Below are 21,112 nucleotides of genomic sequence, written 5' to 3'. Positions count from 1 at the left end.
CTCGTGATTGTATTCGTAATTGTGCATTATAATTTCAAACCACTGCTACTACACACGAGGAAGGCTGTGGTGGGGTAACTGGACACCCTCCCTCCCCCTTTCTCAGAACTGGGAGGAGACGATGACGCTTTCACCTGTTGTGCGCACTGAAAGCGTCCACAAAAGAAACTTGCACAGCTTGTGCGAGGTTCTTTTGTGGAGTTTTTTTTTTTTTTTTTAAAGTAGGTTTCTGATGAATGTCCCTTTTTCCGCCATGCCTCAAAATTGGGTGCTCCGCGAACACCTTCAGTGTTCAAATACACGGTATATATCCTTAGGCCCAGACTTTGCAAACAAACCCTTAATTTAAAAACAAAACAAACATGTACCTGCCCTGTCGCAGTTTCTTTAAAGGTATAAACGGGGCTGACATTTCACTCCCCTACGCAGATCTTCATGATTCTAATCTTGGACTCTTCTTTGCCAAGCCCGTGGATTCTGGGAGTTGTAGTCTTTTTCTGATAACAAAGGATATGTGAAATGAAAACCCAGGTCTGAAAACTTGATACCTGTCAGTAGGGAATGCTTCCAAAAAAGAAGTGTATTCATATTTGTGTCTTGCAGGTGGGCTGAGGTATTTGGGATATCTGTGTGCATGCTGTTCCAAGATCTTTGGTGTGAAGATGGACAATGCCTGTCTTCAGATTTCTTTTTTCGTTCTCCTTTTTTTCAGTATCCACAGGGAGTGATTAGATTATTGGGCAGGTTTGCCGCTGTATTGTTTTGGAATCCCTTGTAGGGGATGCCTCTGCTCTTGAAACTTTGAGCCGAGAGCAGGATCTTTTATAGCTCTCTCACTGTTGGGGAGATTGAGGCGTGCTGCTGTCTAGGATGCTTAGGTCTACATGACCAGATATCGCTGCCATAAACACTTCAATACAGGCAAAACCTTTGTCCAGTCCTATGTTCAAGTCGTGTTTAAACAAATGGTGCCTCACCTACATGTGTACACATCCATATAAAAAACCACCAGGGATAGGGACCCCTTCTTATTAGTGTCCCCAGGGATTAGTCAAAGACCTAAATCCTATGGTTAGGATGTGTGTAGATACTAAAATCACACAGGACCACAATTACCTCATCCACCAGAAAAATGTGAAAGATAGAGAGAGTACCTCACGGTAGCACCACCCGAGGGGGTTCCCGGTTAGTAATTGCCGGTATACCCACTTCTCATCATTGGCCACTCTCTCTATGTGAAAAGACAAAAGTGCACTAGAAGGAGATAATAGTGCAAACGTGAGAATAGTGATGTGAAAAAACACAAATAGTGACAAACGTCTCACCACTAACACACACTTTATAGTGTACAGAGAAAAGATGTAAAGACCCCTGACCAAACACACAAATAATATGTAAAAGTGTGGTAGGGTTGTGCTTGCTTTACCGTTTTATTCTGATGCAGCAGAACCCCACTTCTTAAAAATGGTAAATATGTACCATGACTCTCTTTTTACTCAAGCCGACATGTTTCATCGCTGCAATTTTAGCGATTTCATCAGGGCAATGGGGGGTAGGAAATTCTCAGTCTTTTCATGCAATTATGGACCTGTGTGAGAAATAAAAAAAGGAGACGCAAAAGAGCGCCGTTCAAACCCCTCCAAATGAGGCATCACCGTAGCAGCTTAAAAATGGCACACAATTCGAGGTAATTTTACCTTGAGGGTGCTACGTTAGCACATACCAGCACCACTCAGAGGGGCACCGTGTTTAAACATCCACGTGTACCAGCATGTGACCGGTGAAAATCACAGCCACCTATGCGTATGGGGAGATAAAGATCAAACAATTTCAAATTAATGTCTCCTTAGATGCAGGTAGCTATTAAGATATCACCCGTGTGGACTTGACCAGTACAATCTCAGTCAACCAGCCCCCATGGTCCGCTGCCCGCTCCCAGAGTGTCGGAGCAAGACATATAACTGCAAGCGAGCCGGCAGGAATGAAAAAGGCAGCCCTCGCTTAACACTCTCACTTTTCTATTCAGCTTCATCTGTTTAAAGTTGAAACTTCGATCGTGCACCACATCTCATACAAGTATTAGTAATGTTGTCACCCTTCACAATCACACCCGCGATCAACCACCAGCCTCCTTACTGTCGCCGAGTCCCTCCGGCGCTTCCGACGATCCACGCATTCGGTCACTGACGGGATGCGGAAGTAGCCGGCGGGAGGACGCGGCTCCGCCCACCACGTAGACGTGAGGCGCGGCCATCTTGGAATGGGTTCGTAACGGACCCAAACCACAACAAAATTGATAGTTTTACGGCGGTAATGATAACCCATCGGAATCTAACCCTTTACTTCTTTGCTGGAACTGAAATTTAATTGAATATATCTATCCAATAAATAAGACCCCCCATTTAGTATTTTAAAAAAATTATATCAGACTGTGGGCAAAATAAAATACAAGTGCGAGGTAGTTCTGGAACAGACATGTGCTTGGCTATTCAGCTCTTTAGTAACCAGATACTCCCTAGGCGCCTGATGTCTACATTGAATCCCCCAGTGATGGTATTAGATCAATTAGTAAGCCTTCATAGTGCAGGCAAATGTGTATTAGTCAGTGACCGAATGCGTGGATCGTCGGAAGCGCCGGAGGGACTCGGCGACAGTAAGGAGGCTGGGTGGTTGATCGCGGGTGTGATTGTGAAGGGTGACAACATTACTATAGCGATGAGATTGAACCCGTTACTTGTATGAGATGTGGTGCACGATCGAAGTTTCAACTTTAAACAGATGAAGCTGAATAGAAAAGTGAGAGTGTTAAGCGAGGGCTGCCTTTTTCATTCCTGCCGGCTCGCTTGCAGTTATATGTCTTGCTCCGACACTCTGGGAGCGGGCAGCGGACCATGGGGGCTGGTTGACTGAGATTGTACTGGTCAAGTCCACACGGGTGATATCTTAATAGCTACCTGCATCTAAGGAGACATTAATTTGAAATTGTTCGATCTTTATCTCCCCATACGCATAGGTGGCTGTGATTTTCACCGGTCACATGCTGGTACACGTGGATGTTTAAACACGGTGCCCCTCTGAGTGGTGCTGGTATGTGCTAACGTAGCACCCTCAAGGTAAAATTACCTCGAATTGTGTGCCATTTTTAAGCTGCTACGGTGATGCCTCATTTGGAGGGGTTTGAACGGCGCTCTTTTGCGTCTCCTTTTTTTATTTCTCACACAGGTCCATAATTGCATGAAAAGACTGAGAATTTCCTACCCCCCATTGCCCTGATGAAATCGCTAAAATTGCAGCGATGAAACATGTCGGCTTGAGTAAAAAGAGAGTCATGGTACATATTTACCATTTTTAAGAAGTGGGGTTCTGCTGCATCAGAATAAAACGGTAAAGCAAGCACAACCCTACCACACTTTTACATATTATTTGTGTGTTTGGTCAGGGGTCTTTACATCTTTTCTCTGTACACTATAAAGTGTGTGTTAGTGGTGAGACGTTTGTCACTATTTGTGTTTTTTCACATCACTATTCTCACGTTTGCACTATTATCTCCTTCTAGTGCACTTTTGTCTTTTCACATAGAGAGAGTGGCCAATGATGAGAAGTGGGTATACCGGCAATTACTAACCGGGAACCCCCTCGGGTGGTGCTACCGTGAGGTACTCTCTATCTTTCACATTTTTCTGGTGGATGAGGTAATTGTGGTCCTGTGTGATTTTAGTATCTACACACATCCTAACCATAGGATTTAGGTCTTTGACTAATCCCTGGGGACACTAATAAGAAGGGGTCCCTATCCCTGGTGGTTTTTTATATGGATGTGTACACATGTATGTGAGAAGTTGGCCCGATATGCAACGTTCGCTATTCTAGCGACCGCTATGTATCGTTCCAACGACCCTTATGGTGTTTGGTTGTAAGTCAACCTATAGACCAGCTATCCTAGTAGCATGGATACGAGCAGTCTAAGGCTAAAGACTCGAGAGGGCGCGTTAAGCCAGCTGTTTACCACACATGTACCCCTTGAACACCCAGTGAAAGGACACCACACAAGTGTTATGAAAATAAACAGTATATTTATTAAGAATCACAACAGCCCTGTACTCTTTATGAGGACAGGGTACTAAGCACAAACCAAATCTCTTTAGCAAATACTTCAAGTGCACAGTTTAAAGACAAGTGTCCTAGGACACGGAAAGGTTAAGGCAAGTCGGAAGCGAGGGACTCGGGACCCTAGAGTAAGGAGGCTATGCAGGCACCGAAATGCCGAGTTACCTAGCCACGAGGGCTGCGGCTGCACAAGTCTTACAGGCGTCGGGGTCTTCGCTGACGAGCCAGGAGCCGGAAGAAAAGGAGTTGCTGGCCGGCGACCAGTGTTGAATAGTTCGTAGAGATTGATGAAACCTGAAAGCAGAGGGGACCAAGTTCGTACTACTAGCCAGTAGTCAGAGGGTACCAGGAAGGCACCGGTTGGCCGTCACCTCGACCAGGTGAGTGGGCGACGCTAGGCTCTGCAGTCTCTCGGACCAGGAGGCGTTGTCGGCGACCACGGTGGAGGTGCGAGCTGTCCCACGACGGATGTCGCTGTCGGCGTCTTGGGTGGACCAGGAGGGTCCGGGGTGCCTCTCAAAAGATGGAAGCAGGGGCCAGTCTGGAGCAACCAGACCGGCAGTGTTGATTCTTGGTCGTCGTCACAGAAGGGCACGAGCCAGCAGCAAGTGACCAGACAACGTGCTGAGCAGCGAGCAGAAGGGCCCCACGCAGATCGTGGAGATGCTGGGAGACTGCACTTCGGTGCTGGAGCGGCTCAGGGTCGGGGCTTCTCGGACCCCAGAGCACTCACCAGAGAGTTACCTCGATGGTCGTGCTGGTTTTTAAGAGCGTGCAGGTTCTGATGATGGCCGGTCCCTCGAGGTCTCGTCGCACCCACAGATCACAGCTGAGCTGATGACGTGGGTAGAGGTCAGAGGTGCCAGGGAAGCCGGTTCTCGTCGAGCTGGGCCGTCGGATTCCTTGAGGAAGGACTTACAGCAAACCGCAGAGTTCTTAGATGGTGCCCGCTGATGCAGGGTGACTACTCCTTAGCCACAAGGGAGAAATCTTGAGAAGAGTCTTGAAGTCCTTTCGTAGAAAGTATTCTTGATTCAAAGATGATCTAATTTGGAAGGGTCCCCGCTCCGGCCTTTATCCTAAAGAAAGGGGTGGGTACATGACTAGGTCCTGCCCTAAGGGTGGGACCAGAAAGGGGGGTAGTTACACCCCTCTCCCCTGCCGGACTTTCCCCAGGCCAGGGCTGTCGCCCCTGGAACTGGTTCTAACCGGCAGATGCGTAGTGAGCACCGGGGTGCCACTCCGCAGTCACCTTCTCGCAAAAGCCCTACCTACCCAGAATACACAAACCCTGTCTGGGACGGTGCGAACACTGCCCTCGACAGGAAACCCTTTGTCCAAGTGCTCCTCGCTGGAAGGACTCCCAGCAGCAGGAGGTCAGACTTGTGTCTGTGGTGGCAGCATCCATTTTGTGGAGCTGAGGCTTTCGTTAACTTTAACCGGGGTTCACAGTCACGTACATGTCGTGTCCCTCTAGAAGGGCGGAATGCTAACCTCGTCGCCAGAGTTGATGAGAGGGCAGCATCCCGATTCGTATGACACCTTACTCGACATGTCTTGATAACGCGACACCGAAGTTACCGATATGGTACGCGTTATCATGGAACAGCCATTGGGTCTTGATTCCGCAAGCTGCAACCGGGCTCGGCTCGGGCCAGAGCTTAGTTCACACGAGCCCATGCACTCTGCCTTCAGGATTGTCAAGGCCTGCCATAGGAGTGACTGATAGGGACTCGGGTGTCCATTGTATGGTTAGATATAGAGCTACTATATCTAAAGCAAAGGGTGATTACACGACTTCGCCCCCGCTGTCATGCAGCCAGTTGTGTCAAATTTAGGAGGCCAGCCAGGGGTGGCATAATACATGCTGCAGCCCCTGGCGGCCCTGGGTACACCTACGCCCTGAGTTACAGGGTCTGATAAGGTGGCCCAGTACCAATTGGTATATGCACCTAGGGTACATCTCGTAATTTAGAAAGAGAACAGCCAGGCTGTGGGTCTGATTGGCAGGCCCACAGCCAGAGAAAGTCGTAAACCAGTGAAACAAAAGCAAAAAATCTGGGTGATCATAGGATTGCAGACCCTACTCTCCTACATGACCCCCCCCCAAACGTCGGAACAACTAACTAACCTTGACCAGGTAAGTCTTCTTGTTCTAAGTGGAAATATCTGGAGAGCCCATCGGCATTGCCATGATCAGTACCAGGTCTATGTTCCACTGTGAAGTCCATCCCCTGTAGGGAAATGGACCACCTAAGCAGTTTGGGGTTTTCACCCTTCATCTGATTTAGCCACAAGAGGGGCTTATGGTCGGTCTGAATCTTGAAGTGAGTGCCAAACAAGTATGGCCTCAGCTTCTTCAGGGCCCAAACCACAGCAAAGGCCTCCCTCTCAATAGCTGACCAATTCTTCTCTCTAGGGGTCAGCCGTCTACTTATAAAAGCAATGGGCTGGTCTTGACCATCAAAATTCAGTTGAGAAAGAACAGCTCCCACACCCAACTCAGAAGCATCTGTTTGGACAATGAATGGTTTGGAGTAGTCCGGACTCTTGAGGATAGGCGCCGTGCACATGGCCTGCTTTAGGTCATCGAATGCTTTTTGACAGCTCGCTGTCCACTGAACCTTTTTTGGCATTTTCTTACTTGTCAGTTCATTTAACGGTGTCACGATGGACCCATAGTTCCTGACAAACTTCCTGTAGTATCCAGTCAGGCCCAAGAAAGCTCGAACCTGAGTCTGGGTGGTTGGAGGAGCCCAGTCCCTGATTGACTGTATCTTGCTCTCCAGTGGCTGAACCTGACCTCCACCGACAAGGTGGCCCAGGTATACAACCTGTGTCTGCCCTATCTGGCACTTGGTGGCCTTGATAGTGAGACCTGCTGCTTGCAGTGCCTCTAACGTCTTCCGCAGGTGGACCAGGTGATCCTCCCAGGTGGAGCTAAAGACAGCAATATCGTCAAGATATGCCGCACAGAAGTCATCCAGCCCAGTAAGGACATGATTCACCAACCGTTGGAAGGTGGCAGGTGCATTTTTCAGACCAAAGGGCATCACCACGAACTGATAATGCCCACCAGGGGTTGAAAATGCTGTCTTAGGCTTGGCGTCCTCAGCTAACCTGATTTGCCAATACCCAGCTGTCAGGTCAAACGTACTTAAGTAGTTGGCCGAAGCCAGCCTATCAATAAGCTCGTCTGCCCTTGGTATTGGGTGGGCGTCAGTCTTAGTGACTGCATTGAGACCCCTGTAGTCTACGCAGAACCTCATCTCTCTCTTACCACCCTGGGTGTGAGGTTTCGGCACTAGAACTACGGGACTAGCCCAAGGGCTATCCGAGGGTTCAATGACTCCCAGCTCCAACATTTTCTGCACTTCACTTTTGATGCAGTCTCTGACGTGATCAGGCTGCCTGTAGATTTTACTCTTTACGGGCAGGCTGTCACCAGTGTCGACCTCATGGGTGCACCAATCGGTCTGAATGGGTGTCAGAGAAAACAGATGTCGGAACGACTGAAGAACCTGTTTACAGTCGCTCTGCTGATGGTCGGAGAGGCTGCCGCAAAAGACAACACCATCTACCGAGCCATCGTCAGGATTCTGAGAGAGCAGGTCGGGGAGAGGGTCACTCTCCTCCTCCTGTCCCTCATCTATGGCCATGAGCAAACTCATGTCCTTCCTGTCGACATATGCTTTTAGCCTGTTGACATGAAGCACCCTGTGGGGGCTCCGGGGAGTTCCCAGGTCGACCAGGTAGGTGACCTCTCCCTTTTTCTCCAGGATGGTGTGGGGCCCGGACCATTTGTCCTTGAGTGCTGCTGGGGCCACTGGCTCCAACACCCACACCTTCTGTCCGGGCTGATAAACAGTCAAGACAGCCTTTTGGTCATGCCAAGCTTTTTGGAGTTCTTGGCTGGCCTTAAGGTTTTCGGATGCCTTTTCCATGTATTCAGCCATCCGCGAGCGGAGGCCGAGCACATAGTCCACTATGTTGGCTGCAGGCTTTTTGAGAGGTCTCTCCCATCCTTCCTTCACCAAACACAGGGGTCCTCTTACAGGATGCCCGTACAAAAGTTCAAAAGGGCTGTAGCCAACCCCCTTCTGTGGGACTTCTCTGTAGGCGAACAAGAGGCAGGGGATCAGGACGTCCCATCTACGCCGAAGCTTTTCCGGTAGTCCATGAATCATCCCTTTTAGGGTCCTGTTGAATCTCTCAACAAGCCCATTGCATTGTGGATGATAGGGGGTAGTGAACTTGTAGTTAACACCACATTCCTTCCACATAGCAGTTAAGTAGCTCGACATAAAGTTTGCACCTCTGTCGGAGACGACCTCCTTAGGGAAGCCCACTTTGGAGAATACTCCAACTAGGGCTCTTGCCACAACAGGTGCTGTAGTGGTCCTAAGGGGAATAGCTTCAGGATACCTGGTGGCATGATCCACTACCACCAGTATAAACTTGTGCCCTGATGCTGTCGGTGGTTCCATGGGACCGACGATGTCGATCCCCACCCGTTCAAAGGGCACCCCCACCACAGGCATTGGTATAAGGGGGGCCTTTGTCGTGCCACCTGACTTACCACTGGCTTGGCAAGTGACACAGGAGCGGCAAAACTCCTTGGTATCCTCGTTCATGTGAGGCCAGTGAAAGTGCGAGACAAGCCTGTCCCACGTTTTCGTCTGGCCTAAGTGACCTGCTAAGGGAATCTCATGGGCCAAGGTAAGTAGGAAACCACGCTGAGACAAGGGGACGACCAGCCTCCTGGTCATGCCAGGCTTGGGGTCTCTTGCCTCAGTGTACAGGAGTCCATCTTCCCAGTATACCTTGTGGGTACCTGTGGCGTTCCCAGCAGCCTCAGCAGCAGCCTGCTGTCTGAGGGGTTCAAGAGAAGGGCAGTCTAATTGGTCCTTCCCCAGATCTTCCCTTGAGGGTCCCCCTGAGCCCAAGAATTCAACTTGGTCAAGTTCGAACTCTCTCGGCTCAGTTTCCCTCAATTCCTGTAGGTCAGCCTCCTCTGAGACTTGATCCTCGACCTGGGGCAAGGGGGAAGGCGCAGCCTTAACCCTACTGCTCTTTTTCTTGGGAGGTGTCTGGTCCGTTGTTCCAGGATCCAGCACCTGTTCAGTGGGGCATTTCCTGACCTGCGACCTAGTCACAGCGAACACATGTGCTGGCAAACCTAACATTTCCATGTGAGTCCGGTGCTCCACTTCTGACCATTGTGACGACTCCAAATCATTGCCCAACAAACAATCCACTGGGAGGTCTGGACTAACTACAACCTTCTTTTGGCCAGTTACCCCTCCCCAGGAGAAAGCTACAATTGCCATACTGTGATTGGTAGTGACATTGCTTGCATTGGTCACCAGGAATTCTGTACCTGGCATGATCTGTCCAGGGTCCACGAAGTTAGGCGTCACCATGGTGACGCTGGCACAAGTGTCCCTATAGGCCTGAGCCATCTTTCCATTTATGAAAGGCGTCTGTCGGTATTTGCCCAGCGTATTGGGGCTTACGTCAGGGGACACGTCCACGTCCCCTGTACTGACAAGGACAGCCTGAGTGAGTGTGCCAACTAAGTTGTCACGCCCCTCAGAACCCAGGGTTAACCCTACCAAACCCTTGGGAGGCGCACTACCACTGCTGACTGTACTAGGGGGCACAGGTGCCTTAGGGGCTGCAGTGGCAGGAGTCTGCCCTCCTCCTTTCTTGGTGCACTCACTAAACCAGTGAGACTTACTTTTACAGTACTGGCACCAACGTTTGGATTGGCCTTCTTTCTTCTTTTGGGGAGCCTGACCCCCACCCTCTTTGGGTTGTTGGGGACCTGTCGAAGACTTCTGGTCATTTTGTTCCCCCTTAGAATCTTTACCCTTCTGGTCTGCTTTCTTCTGACCACCTTGATTCTGGCCCTGGTTCTGTTTAACTCTCGTACGAACCCATTTGTCCGCCTTCTGCCCCAATTCTTGAGGAGAGGTCAGATCCGAGTCGACAAGATGCTGATGCAACAACTGGTTCTGACAATTGTTTAAAATTTGTTCTCTCATCATCAAATTATACAATCCTTTGTAATCAGTAACCTTACTGCCCAGCAACCAGCCCTCAAAAGCCTTAGTGGCACAATCGACAAAATCAGACCAGTCTTGAGACTGCGTTTTCTGGGTATCCCTGAACAGCACCCTGTACTGCTCAGTGGTTAGGCCGAACCCTTCAACGAGTGTATTCTTCAAGACTTGGTAATTGTTAGCGTCCTCTACCCTTGTGGTGAGGAGCTTGTCTCTTCCTTTACCTTCAAAGGAGAGCCACAAGATAGCTGCCCACTGACTCTGGGGAACGCCTTGCACAGTGCAGACCCTCTCCAAAGCAGTAATCCATTTGTGGATGTCGTCCCCTTGCTTAAAGGGGGGCACTATCTTCCCAAGGTGTTTCGTATTGAAACTCTTTTCCCTATTACTAGGTACATTGCTGCCACCAGTGGGGACTGCCCCACTTAACTGTTGCTCTCTAGCGAAAGCAAGCTTTTCCTTGGCCAGGGCAAGTTCTTCCCTTTCGATCCGCAGATTAGCTGCCCTTTCCTTCGCTTCGTACACTCTCCTCTGAGGGGACGTCATCCCTCTTTGAGAAGAGTTGTGAGAGCCGTTGGTATGAAGGGATCTGCCAGAGCCTCTTGATAGAGATCTGGCTCGTCCATTCCCCATGTTAAGCTGACCTGATAGTGGCCCCAGGGGTCCCCCAGTACCGCTATCATGTTTGCTTAAGTTGGACCTGCTTAGTCTGACGACTTCTACCTGTCCCTTATCTGCCTCGTCCCCAGAGAGATCCTCATCCTCATCCTCCTCCACATCCTCGTTCTCGGTTGCGAGATGAATGAGGTCAGGATCGTCTCGGGTTCCCTCGAGGGGAGGCATGTCTCCTTCTGGATTAGAAGAGCTACGAAGTTTCTCAGCTCTCCTGGCATCATAAGTCTCCAAGAGACCAATCAGAAAGGACGTTGTGGGGTTAGACCCCTGCTGAATCTTCCGGGAGTGACACAATCGTCTTAACTCCTTGAAGCTCAGCACAGTATATCCTGAAGGGATGACCTGTGGAGGGTCAACTGACACAAGGGGAGACTCAGAGTTTCCTCCTTGGCCCGACATACTGTTTCTAGTGTGGTGTAAGTGATGCACCTACCTACACTATGTGTTTTCCTACTTTTCCCTTGCTAAGAGCTGTAGCCAAGGTGTGCTAAGCCTTGAGGAGCTACAACAGCTGGTTCAGTAGAACTCAGAGTATTCTAAGCTTTAGTTATATGTACTAACAGTACTTGTGCGATCTTTCAACAAGATATTCTTAGGATACGTGTGGTAAAACAACAGCAAGCTCAAATCCCAACCGCTGCTCACCAATGTGAGAAGTTGGCCCGATATGCAACGTTCGCTATTCTAGCGACCGCTATGTATCGTTCCAACGACCCTTATGGTGTTTGGTTGTAAGTCAACCTATAGACCAGCTATCCTAGTAGCATGGATACGAGCAGTCTAAGGCTAAAGACTCGAGAGGGCGCGTTAAGCCAGCTGTTTACCACACATGTACCCCTTGAACACCCAGTGAAAGGACACCACACAAGTGTTATGAAAATAAACAGTATATTTATTAAGAATCACAACAGCCCTGTACTCTTTATGAGGACAGGGTACTAAGCACAAACCAAATCTCTTTAGCAAATACTTCAAGTGCACAGTTTAAAGACAAGTGTCCTAGGACACGGAAAGGTTAAGGCAAGTCGGAAGCGAGGGACTCGGGACCCTAGAGTAAGGAGGCTATGCAGGCACCGAAATGCCGAGTTACCTAGCCACGAGGGCTGCGGCTGCACAAGTCTTACAGGCGTCGGGGTCTTCGCTGACGAGCCAGGAGCCGGAAGAAAAGGAGTTGCTGGCCGGCGACCAGTGTTGAATAGTTCGTAGAGATTGATGAAACCTGAAAGCAGAGGGGACCAAGTTCGTACTACTAGCCAGTAGTCAGAGGGTACCAGGAAGGCACCGGTTGGCCGTCACCTCGACCAGGTGAGTGGGCGACGCTAGGCTCTGCAGTCTCTCGGACCAGGAGGCGTTGTCGGCGACCACGGTGGAGGTGCGAGCTGTCCCACGACGGATGTCGCTGTCGGCGTCTTGGGTGGACCAGGAGGGTCCGGGGTGCCTCTCAAAAGATGGAAGCAGGGGCCAGTCTGGAGCAACCAGACCGGCAGTGTTGATTCTTGGTCGTCGTCACAGAAGGGCACGAGCCAGCGGCAAGTGACCAGACAACGTGCTGAGCAGCGAGCAGAAGGGCCCCACGCAGATCGTGGAGATGCTGGGAGACTGCACTTCGGTGCTGGAGCGGCTCAGGGTCGGGGCTTCTCGGACCCCAGAGCACTCACCAGAGAGTTACCTCGATGGTCGTGCTGGTTTTTAAGAGCGTGCAGGTTCTGATGATGGCCGGTCCCTCGAGGTCTCGTCGCACCCACAGATCACAGCTGAGCTGATGACGTGGGTAGAGGTCAGAGGTGCCAGGGAAGCCGGTTCTCGTCGAGCTGGGCCGTCGGATTCCTTGAGGAAGGACTTACAGCAAACCGCAGAGTTCTTAGATGGTGCCCGCTGATGCAGGGTGACTACTCCTTAGCCACAAGGGAGAAATCTTGAGAAGAGTCTTGAAGTCCTTTCGTAGAAAGTATTCTTGATTCAAAGATGATCTAATTTGGAAGGGTCCCCGCTCCGGCCTTTATCCTAAAGAAAGGGGTGGGTACATGACTAGGTCCTGCCCTAAGGGTGGGACCAGAAAGGGGGGTAGTTACACCCCTCTCCCCTGCCGGACTTTCCCCAGGCCAGGGCTGTCGCCCCTGGAACTGGTTCTAACCGGCAGATGCGTAGTGAGCACCGGGGTGCCACTCCGCAGTCACCTTCTCGCAAAAGCCCTACCTACCCAGAATACACAAACCCTGTCTGGGACGGTGCGAACACTGCCCTCGACAGGAAACCCTTTGTCCAAGTGCTCCTCGCTGGAAGGACTCCCAGCAGCAGGAGGTCAGACTTGTGTCTGTGGTGGCAGCATCCATTTTGTGGAGCTGAGGCTTTCGTTAACTTTAACCGGGGTTCACAGTCACGTACATGTCGTGTCCCTCTAGAAGGGCGGAATGCTAACCTCGTCGCCAGAGTTGATGAGAGGGCAGCATCCCGATTCGTATGACACCTTACTCGACATGTCTTGATAACGCGACACCGAAGTTACCGATATGGTACGCGTTATCATGGAACAGCCATTGGGTCTTGATTCCGCAAGCTGCAACCGGGCTCGGCTCGGGCCAGAGCTTAGTTCACACGAGCCCATGCACTCTGCCTTCAGGATTGTCAAGGCCTGCCATAGGAGTGACTGATAGGGACTCGGGTGTCCATTGTATGGTTAGATATAGAGCTACTATATCTAAAGCAAAGGGTGATTACACGACTTCGCCCCCGCTGTCATGCAGCCAGTTGTGTCAAATTTAGGAGGCCAGCCAGGGGTGGCATAATACATGCTGCAGCCCCTGGCGGCCCTGGGTACACCTACGCCCTGAGTTACAGGGTCTGATAAGGTGGCCCAGTACCAATTGGTATATGCACCTAGGGTACATCTCGTAATTTAGAAAGAGAACAGCCAGGCTGTGGGTCTGATTGGCAGGCCCACAGCCAGAGAAAGTCGTAAACCAGTGAAACAAAAGCAAAAAATCTGGGTGATCATAGGATTGCAGACCCTACTCTCCTACAATGTAGGTGAGGCACCATTTGTTTAAACACTGTGTGAGTGGGGGGCTGCCTCACCTATTCCTCTCCCCCTATACCCCCTAGTGATTGTTCTGCCTATGTTCAAGTCGCCAGCATTTTACATTCTAGCTCTTGTAAATTTGGATTTTCAAATATGATTAGGGAGTTATATGTCCATTGCTGCCAGTGAAAAAATCCAGTAGGCGCATACGCTACCACAAATGGTTTGAAACCACTTAGTAGCTACACAAAATTATGCACTAATCATTATGAATGAATGAATGAATGAAAGGCGATTTATATAAGCGCTACTTTGCCCAAAGGCGTCAAGGCGCAGAAGATGGAATATAATAGCCAGGTACTGAAATGAAAAAGAGGAGAGAAAGAGCCTAAGAGTAGGCTTCAGTAAAGAGCAGGGTTTTGAGGCCCTTTCTGAAGAGCAGCAGGGAATCCTGACCCCTGAGTTCCAGGGGGAGCTCGTTCCAAAGTCTGGGAGCAAGTGTGGAGAATGCCTTACCACCCCATCTAGCCTTGGCCACTCGGGGAATAGACAACAGATACTGACCGGAGGAGCGTAGTGCCCTGCCTGGGGTATAGGACGACACTAAAGTCCTGATGCCCTCAGCGCCAGCACCGTGAAGAGCCTTGTGGGTGATGGTCAGAATTTTAAATTTAATTCTGGCATACACCGGGAGCCAGTGAAGGTTTCTCCTGATCCTGGTCCCGGAAGAGCGTCTGGGGGCGTTGACAACGAATCTTGCTACCGCGATCTGGATAACCTGCAGGCGATGGAGAAGTTTAGCGCTCATGCCAAGGTAAAGAGCATTGCAGTAGTCCAGTCGCGAGGATAGAAGGGCAACTGCCACCTGTTTCCGGGCATCAGGAGAGAGGTAAAGAGTAAGTTTTCTTAGGATTCTTAGGACCCCACAGCAGGTTGCGACAGTTCTACTTACTTGCTTATCAAAAGCAAGTGAGGTGTCAAAAATGACTCCCAGGTTACGGGCAGAAAGGGAAGGCTGGGGACAGGATCCAAGAGTCTGGGGCCACCAATCATCTGACCAGATCTCCTTTTTCCCCCGAAGATCAAGATCTCCGTTTTCTCCCCGTTCAATTTAAGAAAATTCGAGGCCATCCAGCCTGCCACAGCTTCCATACAGTTTCGGAAATTTAGGGCCGTGGTCTCAACAGAGTGGGACAAGGAGACCATAATCTGGGTGTCGTCGGCATATGAGAGTACTTCCAGTCCAAAAGATCTTACCAGTCTAGCAAGTGGGGCCACGTAGATGTTGAACAATGTGGGGCTCAAAGCGGAGCCCTGTGGTACCCCACATTGCAAAGGCATGGCATTGGAAAGGAAGTCACCCAGTTTGACCCTTTGCTCCCGATGGTTAAGAAAAGAAGTGAGGAGGCTAAGAGCCGGCCCCTTCACCCCCGTCTCGCTGAGGCGGGCGGCCAGAATGGTGGGGGACAGGGTGTCAAATGCTGCCGTAAGGTCGAGTAGGATCAGAAGAGTGGTCTGACCACTATCAACTTTGGCGCGGATATTATTGACCACCACTGTAAGGGCTGACTCTGTACTATGTACCTTTCGAAAGCCATGCTGAGATGGATCAAGCAGGCAGGTCTTATCTAGAAAGGCGCTAAGATGGTGGTTTAAATGAGCCTCCAACATCTTAGCTGGAGCGGGAAGAAGAGAAATGGGGCGAAAATTCTTCAGAATCCAAGGAGGCCTTTTTTAAAAGGGGCTTAACGATGGCAGTCTTCCAAGGGGCTGGGAATTCCCCACTGGAGATGGCTCTATTCATAACTTCCAGCAAAGGGGGAAGTAGGGTATCCCTGCAATTTTTAAGGATTTTAAGGGGACAGGGATCCAGAGGGGAGCCAGACTTGGTTGAGTCTAGTAATTTGTCCAGTGTCTCAGTCGAGAGAGGAGGGAAGTTGGTCAAGATATCTTTGGAGGCTAAGGGCTGATCTAAGGAGGGATAGGGGACATGGGTAAGATTATGACTCTGGAGAGCAGTATAAATGTCCGAGATTTTTGTGTGGAAAAAAGTGGCAATCTGATCGCAGAGTTCTTGAGAAGGTATTATGGGATCAGGGTGTTGGACCTGGGATAAGTTTTCTACCACCTTAAAGAGATCTCCAGGGCAGGAAAGAGATGACGTTAACTTAGAAAAGTACATTTGTTTTTCGGCTAACACTGCTGTTTTATAGCTCGTAAGGAGGTTTTTATGCTTGATCCGAAGATCGGCATCGAGTTGAGCTCTCCACAGCCTTTCGAGTCTCCTACACTCCTGTCTCTGAAGTCGAAGAGCTTCAGAGTACCAGGGTGCTGACGGACTTTTCCTGGCACAATAATGAGATTTGAGAGGGGCTAAGGTATCAATAGCCAGAGAAATGGTACTTGCAAGCTCACTGGCGGTGGTGTCAATATCCTGAGAGGGGGGAGGGTTGAAGCTGGCAAGAAAAGTGCCAAGAGATTCGTTGGTCAAACCCCTGTAGTTCCTCTTTAAAACCCAACATTTCCTGTCCGTGTGGGAGGCAGAGAGGGAACCTGGGAGAAATTCCAGAGGAACTGCTAAATGATCTGACCAGGAAAGGGGCAGAGGGGACCCAATCTCTAGTCTGGGGTCATTAGTGAAAACCCCATCCAAGATATGACCAGCAGAATGTGTAGGGGATAGCACTTTTTGGGGAAGATCAAGAGAAGCAAGAGCGTCCAAAAGTGATATAGTGTCAGCAGAATTGGAATTGTCTAAATGAAAATTAAAATCTCCAAGAATAGTCAGAGAAGGCCTATTAATGAATGGTTCAATTGTTTCAAGTAAGTCGGCTACAAATGGGGACCTAGAGCCCGGGGGTCTGTAGATAAGAATGCCTGCAAAATTTTGAGTAGGGGAAGTATTAAGAGAGAAGAAAAGAGCCTGAAAGGATTTCTGGGGGGAAGGGAGGGGCTCTATGTGACAAGTGATAGAATTCTTGTAGATAATGCCTATTCCACCCCCTCTGCGGTCTTCTCTATCCTGTCTAACCATGGCATAACCATTAGGGAGGGCATTGATTAGATCGGGGCCGGAAGAGTCCGAGCCCCACGTTTCGGTAACAAAGACCCAGGGGGGTTTTCTTTCTGAGACGAATTCTCTAAATGCGACGTTGTTACTAACCAGAGAACGAGCGTTGATCAGAAATCCCACTTCTTTAGGAGGAGGAAGGGGTTCATGTCTCACACGGGCCCTAGAGGGCTTAGCAACGTATGCATGGTTAAGCGCGCAGGAGGTGATCGAGCAGCTACAAGTAAAGCCAGGGTACAGTTGCTCAGGGGAACGAGTATGATGGCATGCTTGTCTGGGGGGCCTAAGAGATGTAAGACAGCCCAGCAGATCCCCAAAGGCATCAGAAGATGTGCTGGGGGGTTGAACAGCATGCCAGGCTCCTGGCGCCTCCTTGGCGCAGACGGGCATGACTCTGGCATGACTCTGGCATGACTCTGGCATGACTCCGGCTAGAGTCCGGCCCGTCCGCTATGCGCGTCCGCTGCGCGGAACGGAGGGACGTCCCCTTTTAAGGGCGACTAGAGCGCGTCCGCGTGCTTCAATTCCCCCAGTATGGCCGCCAAAACCACGATCGCCTCCCCGGGGCCGTGCTCTCAGCGTTAATGCTCGGCTGAGAGCGGCCCGGGCAGCGACTGGTCGGGGAAGGTCCTGGGGCAGCAATGCGAGTGGTTACAATGAGTAACAGAAGCTCCGCGGCAATACAATGAAATTCTAGAGGCTTTCCAGATCGTGCCTACAATGAGCCTAAATACGCTTTTCAAGTGAAGCTAGGCAAGTAAAATGAGTAATTAAAACAAATAAAAAAGGCAAGAGTGCGAGGAGAGCCTCCCGGCTAGTCGCCTCAGGAGGGGGAAAGTACTTCAAGCTAAAGCGAGCGTAGGGCTAAGGGACCCCTTTTAAGGGCGACTAGAGTGCGTCCGCGCGCTTCAATTCCCCCAATAAGGCCGCCAAAACCACGATCCCCTCCCCGGGGCCGTGCTCTCAGCGTCAATGCTCGGCTGAGAGCGGCCCGGGCAGCGACTGGTCGGGGAAGGTCCTGGGGCAGCAATGCGAGTGGTTACAATAAGTAACAGAAGCTCCGCGGCAATACAATGAAATTCTAGAGGCTTTCCAGATCGTGCCTACAATGAGCCTAAATACGCTTTTCAAGTCAAGCTAGGCAAGTAAAATGAGTAATTAAAACAAATAAAAATTTGAGAATTACACTATGTGGGACAGAGACATTATCTCTCACTTGAACTTGAATAATTGAAGGCTGTCATTCCCCGGTTTAAAAACAACCATGAGCAGATCTATCTATCTTTGTAATAACCTGCTTTGAGTACACAGGATGTACAGCTCCAATCCTACCTTCAGCAGCAAGGCCTGGTGTCGCTTTTCAACGAGATGAATGAAGTACACATGTGAACTTGGCACGGTTACCACTTATGGGAGGTGGTCACACGTTGAAACCAATTGGCTGTTGTCGATGTGGGTTATTACGCCATCAAATCCCTCAGCAGCATTTAAGATCCTTCTACACACCATACCGGGCATGTGCATTTGTATAGGACATTACTACCGTCTCTATGGTCTCATAGCGCTTTCCAGGTCTGTGCACCAATTACATATAGATTGTCACGGTGGTCTACTAAGATGAGTGACTACACAGAGAGGAAAGGGGAGGCAGTTTCACTCAATGTTGGATAGTTTGCAGTCTGCAAGAAACAATATTTTTAGTGCCGATGCAACCTTTCCACTCAATATACTGTGTGTGAGACCTCTATTTTGTGTAGAGTAACTGAGGCTATCGTTTCCTATCAGTCTCAAAGAAGACATCTAATTAGTCAATCCAATTGTCCTCTTTTTGTGATGTGTTTTTTTTTTTGTCTCTCTTCAGGTTTTAGACCTTTTTTATAACACCCCTTTTATTGCTTTGTTTAATGGAGCTGACTGTGCTTTTCCTCCATATTTAATTTATCATTCACTGTATTGTTTCCGTAAAGGTTAACACAGCCACCACCCTTGTTGGGTGAATATTTCCAAATCTTCACTTTAGTTTTCTCTTTTGCTCCAAGGGGTGCACAACTGCCACGTTGTTTAAGAATGACTCATGACATCTTGTAAACCATGTTGCAATTTCTATGCTCCTCTCGCTCAAATGTGGAAAGTGTGCACACTTATCTACAGCACTTTAAGAGTTGCACTGCGGTACAGTGACTTTTCCTTATGCCTTTTGCTGCTAGATAGGAAGTTTCCATAGAGTACCTCCCCAACAGTGTTTTAGTGCCTCACTTTGAGTGTTCTCTTAGTCACAAAGTAACAGACATGCATCTCAAATAAGGCAAACCTATTGGCATTGCCAGTGCTTGTTAGCAATATCAGATAAATGAGTAACAGCAATGATTGTTGTGAATATTTAGAAATATACATGTATACATTTTGGAAATATGAGGCTGTGAAGTAGTCGTTATGAGGTCTTTGAAAGTATTGTAGTATTTGGGGTGTTTCAATCACTCTCGTTCTTCCCTTCACTTTACAGTCTTTCTGTTAGACACTTATGCCATTTTTCTTGCCACATCTTTCTGAAATCCTCCATCTGCATGTCTCACACCTAGTCTCTTTCCTCTTTAGCATACTTTTTACTCTCCTGCTTGTGTTTCCTTTCCTCTCTTTCACTTCACCACACCCAGACACGCACTATGGGGAAAATGCAATTACAACGCAGCTGTTACCACGCAATACATTTACAATGCGGCACTTAAAACGTGACTCCTGTTACCATGCATACCCTTTTCAACACATGATTTTACAACAATTTTGCCTTTACTACGCATGTCTTTACAACGAATTCCGTTGTAAAGGTATAAACGGTAAATGCAAATGCGTGGTACAGGTGGCTAAGGCATATATGCGTGGTAAAGGTAATCAGCGTCCTTACCTCATTCACCTGCGCTGGAAGGACCCGGAGAAGGGATAGACATCAGACTTCACTTAAAAAAAAAAATCAGTATGACCTTCTTCCTCCTTTTCCTGCTATAGGTATGGGGAATGCACACGAGGGCCTTTTAGGGCACAGGTCCGGAATTGGGATCAGGAGTTGGTTTTAGGGCTAAGGGCTAGGGTGGGGGAGGGGTATTAGGGCTGATCAGTGGCGTAACGAAACTTGAGGGGGCCCCCCTGCAAAATACATGGAGGGGGCCCCTCCCATCCTCCGTGCCAGTCCAGAGCGCTCAGGCCAGCGACCCGCCATACTGCAGGGGATGCAGGGCGATTGTTACACTACTGTCACCTTTACAGCAGTTATAATTAACACTGGACGGTGGAGTTAAAGGTTGGGCTTAGTCTGCTAGCAGGATATCATAGGTGGTGGGCCATTCATTACAGGGTCCCTGCCATTAGTAGGCCGGGGAAGTTTTCCCAATTTTAGGTGAATTTCCTGATGCAGACTCCTGTCATGATATACATCGGGCCCACTCATCGTTCAGTTTTGACAAAAGTGCATCCACTGCTCCTTCTCGTTTCTGTTTTAACCCCTCCCATGCTCGTGACGGAACCATTCCGTCACGAGCCTCGGGTGGGCTGTGCTGGTGACGGAACGGTTCCGTCACGGCCCGCTCGCCGCGCCTGCGCGGCGCGAATTCCGCGCCTGCGCTGACGTTCTAATGGGCGGGCCCGTGAGGGAACCGTTCCGTCACAAGCACAGCTCACCTTAGGGCCGTGACGGAGCGGTTCCGTCACGAGCACGGGACCACCGCGCGGCCTCGCCTCCCCCTTAGCGCTGCGGTGGAATAGCCGCCGCAGCGAAGGGGTTAAAACATTAGACAGTGCGACAATGCAGTATTTCAAAAGCAGATGTAACTACAAAGAGCAAATTTTGATAACACATTTTTATTAGTAGACAATAGCAATCTTAAGAGGCATTGCATAGCTTCATACACACTTTGACCCCAATTCCATCACATACTCTCTCTCTCTCTCTCAGTGAGTCAGTCTCTCTCTCTCTCTCTCTCTCAGTCTCTCTATCTCTCTCTTTCTGTCAGTCAGTCTCTCTCAGTCAGTCAGTCTCTATCTCTCTCTGTCAGTTTCTCAGCCAGTCAGTCTCTCCGTCAGTCAGTATTCAGACTCTGAGTCAGTCAGTCTCTACTCTCTCTCCACTCTATCTCTCTCTCTCTCCATTCTCTCTCTCAACTATGTCCACTCTATCTCCAATGT

At 49.6% G+C, this 21,112-nt stretch overlaps 1 protein-coding gene across 3 annotated transcripts in view; it reads left to right on the top strand.

The window, feature by feature from the left end:
• TRPV4 (transient receptor potential cation channel subfamily V member 4) overlaps nucleotides 1-21,112 on the top strand; it is a 619,663-nt gene that overhangs the window by 129,138 nt on the left and 469,413 nt on the right. The window lies entirely within an intron of this gene.

The sequence above is a fragment of the Lissotriton vulgaris genome, chromosome 11 (genome assembly GCF_964263255.1).
Source record: "Lissotriton vulgaris chromosome 11, aLisVul1.2, whole genome shotgun sequence".
NCBI classification, from domain to species: Eukaryota; Metazoa; Chordata; class Amphibia; order Caudata; family Salamandridae; genus Lissotriton; species Lissotriton vulgaris.
The sequence above is the reverse complement of the archived record's forward strand: the minus strand, read 5'-3'. Positions and strand labels throughout refer to the sequence as shown.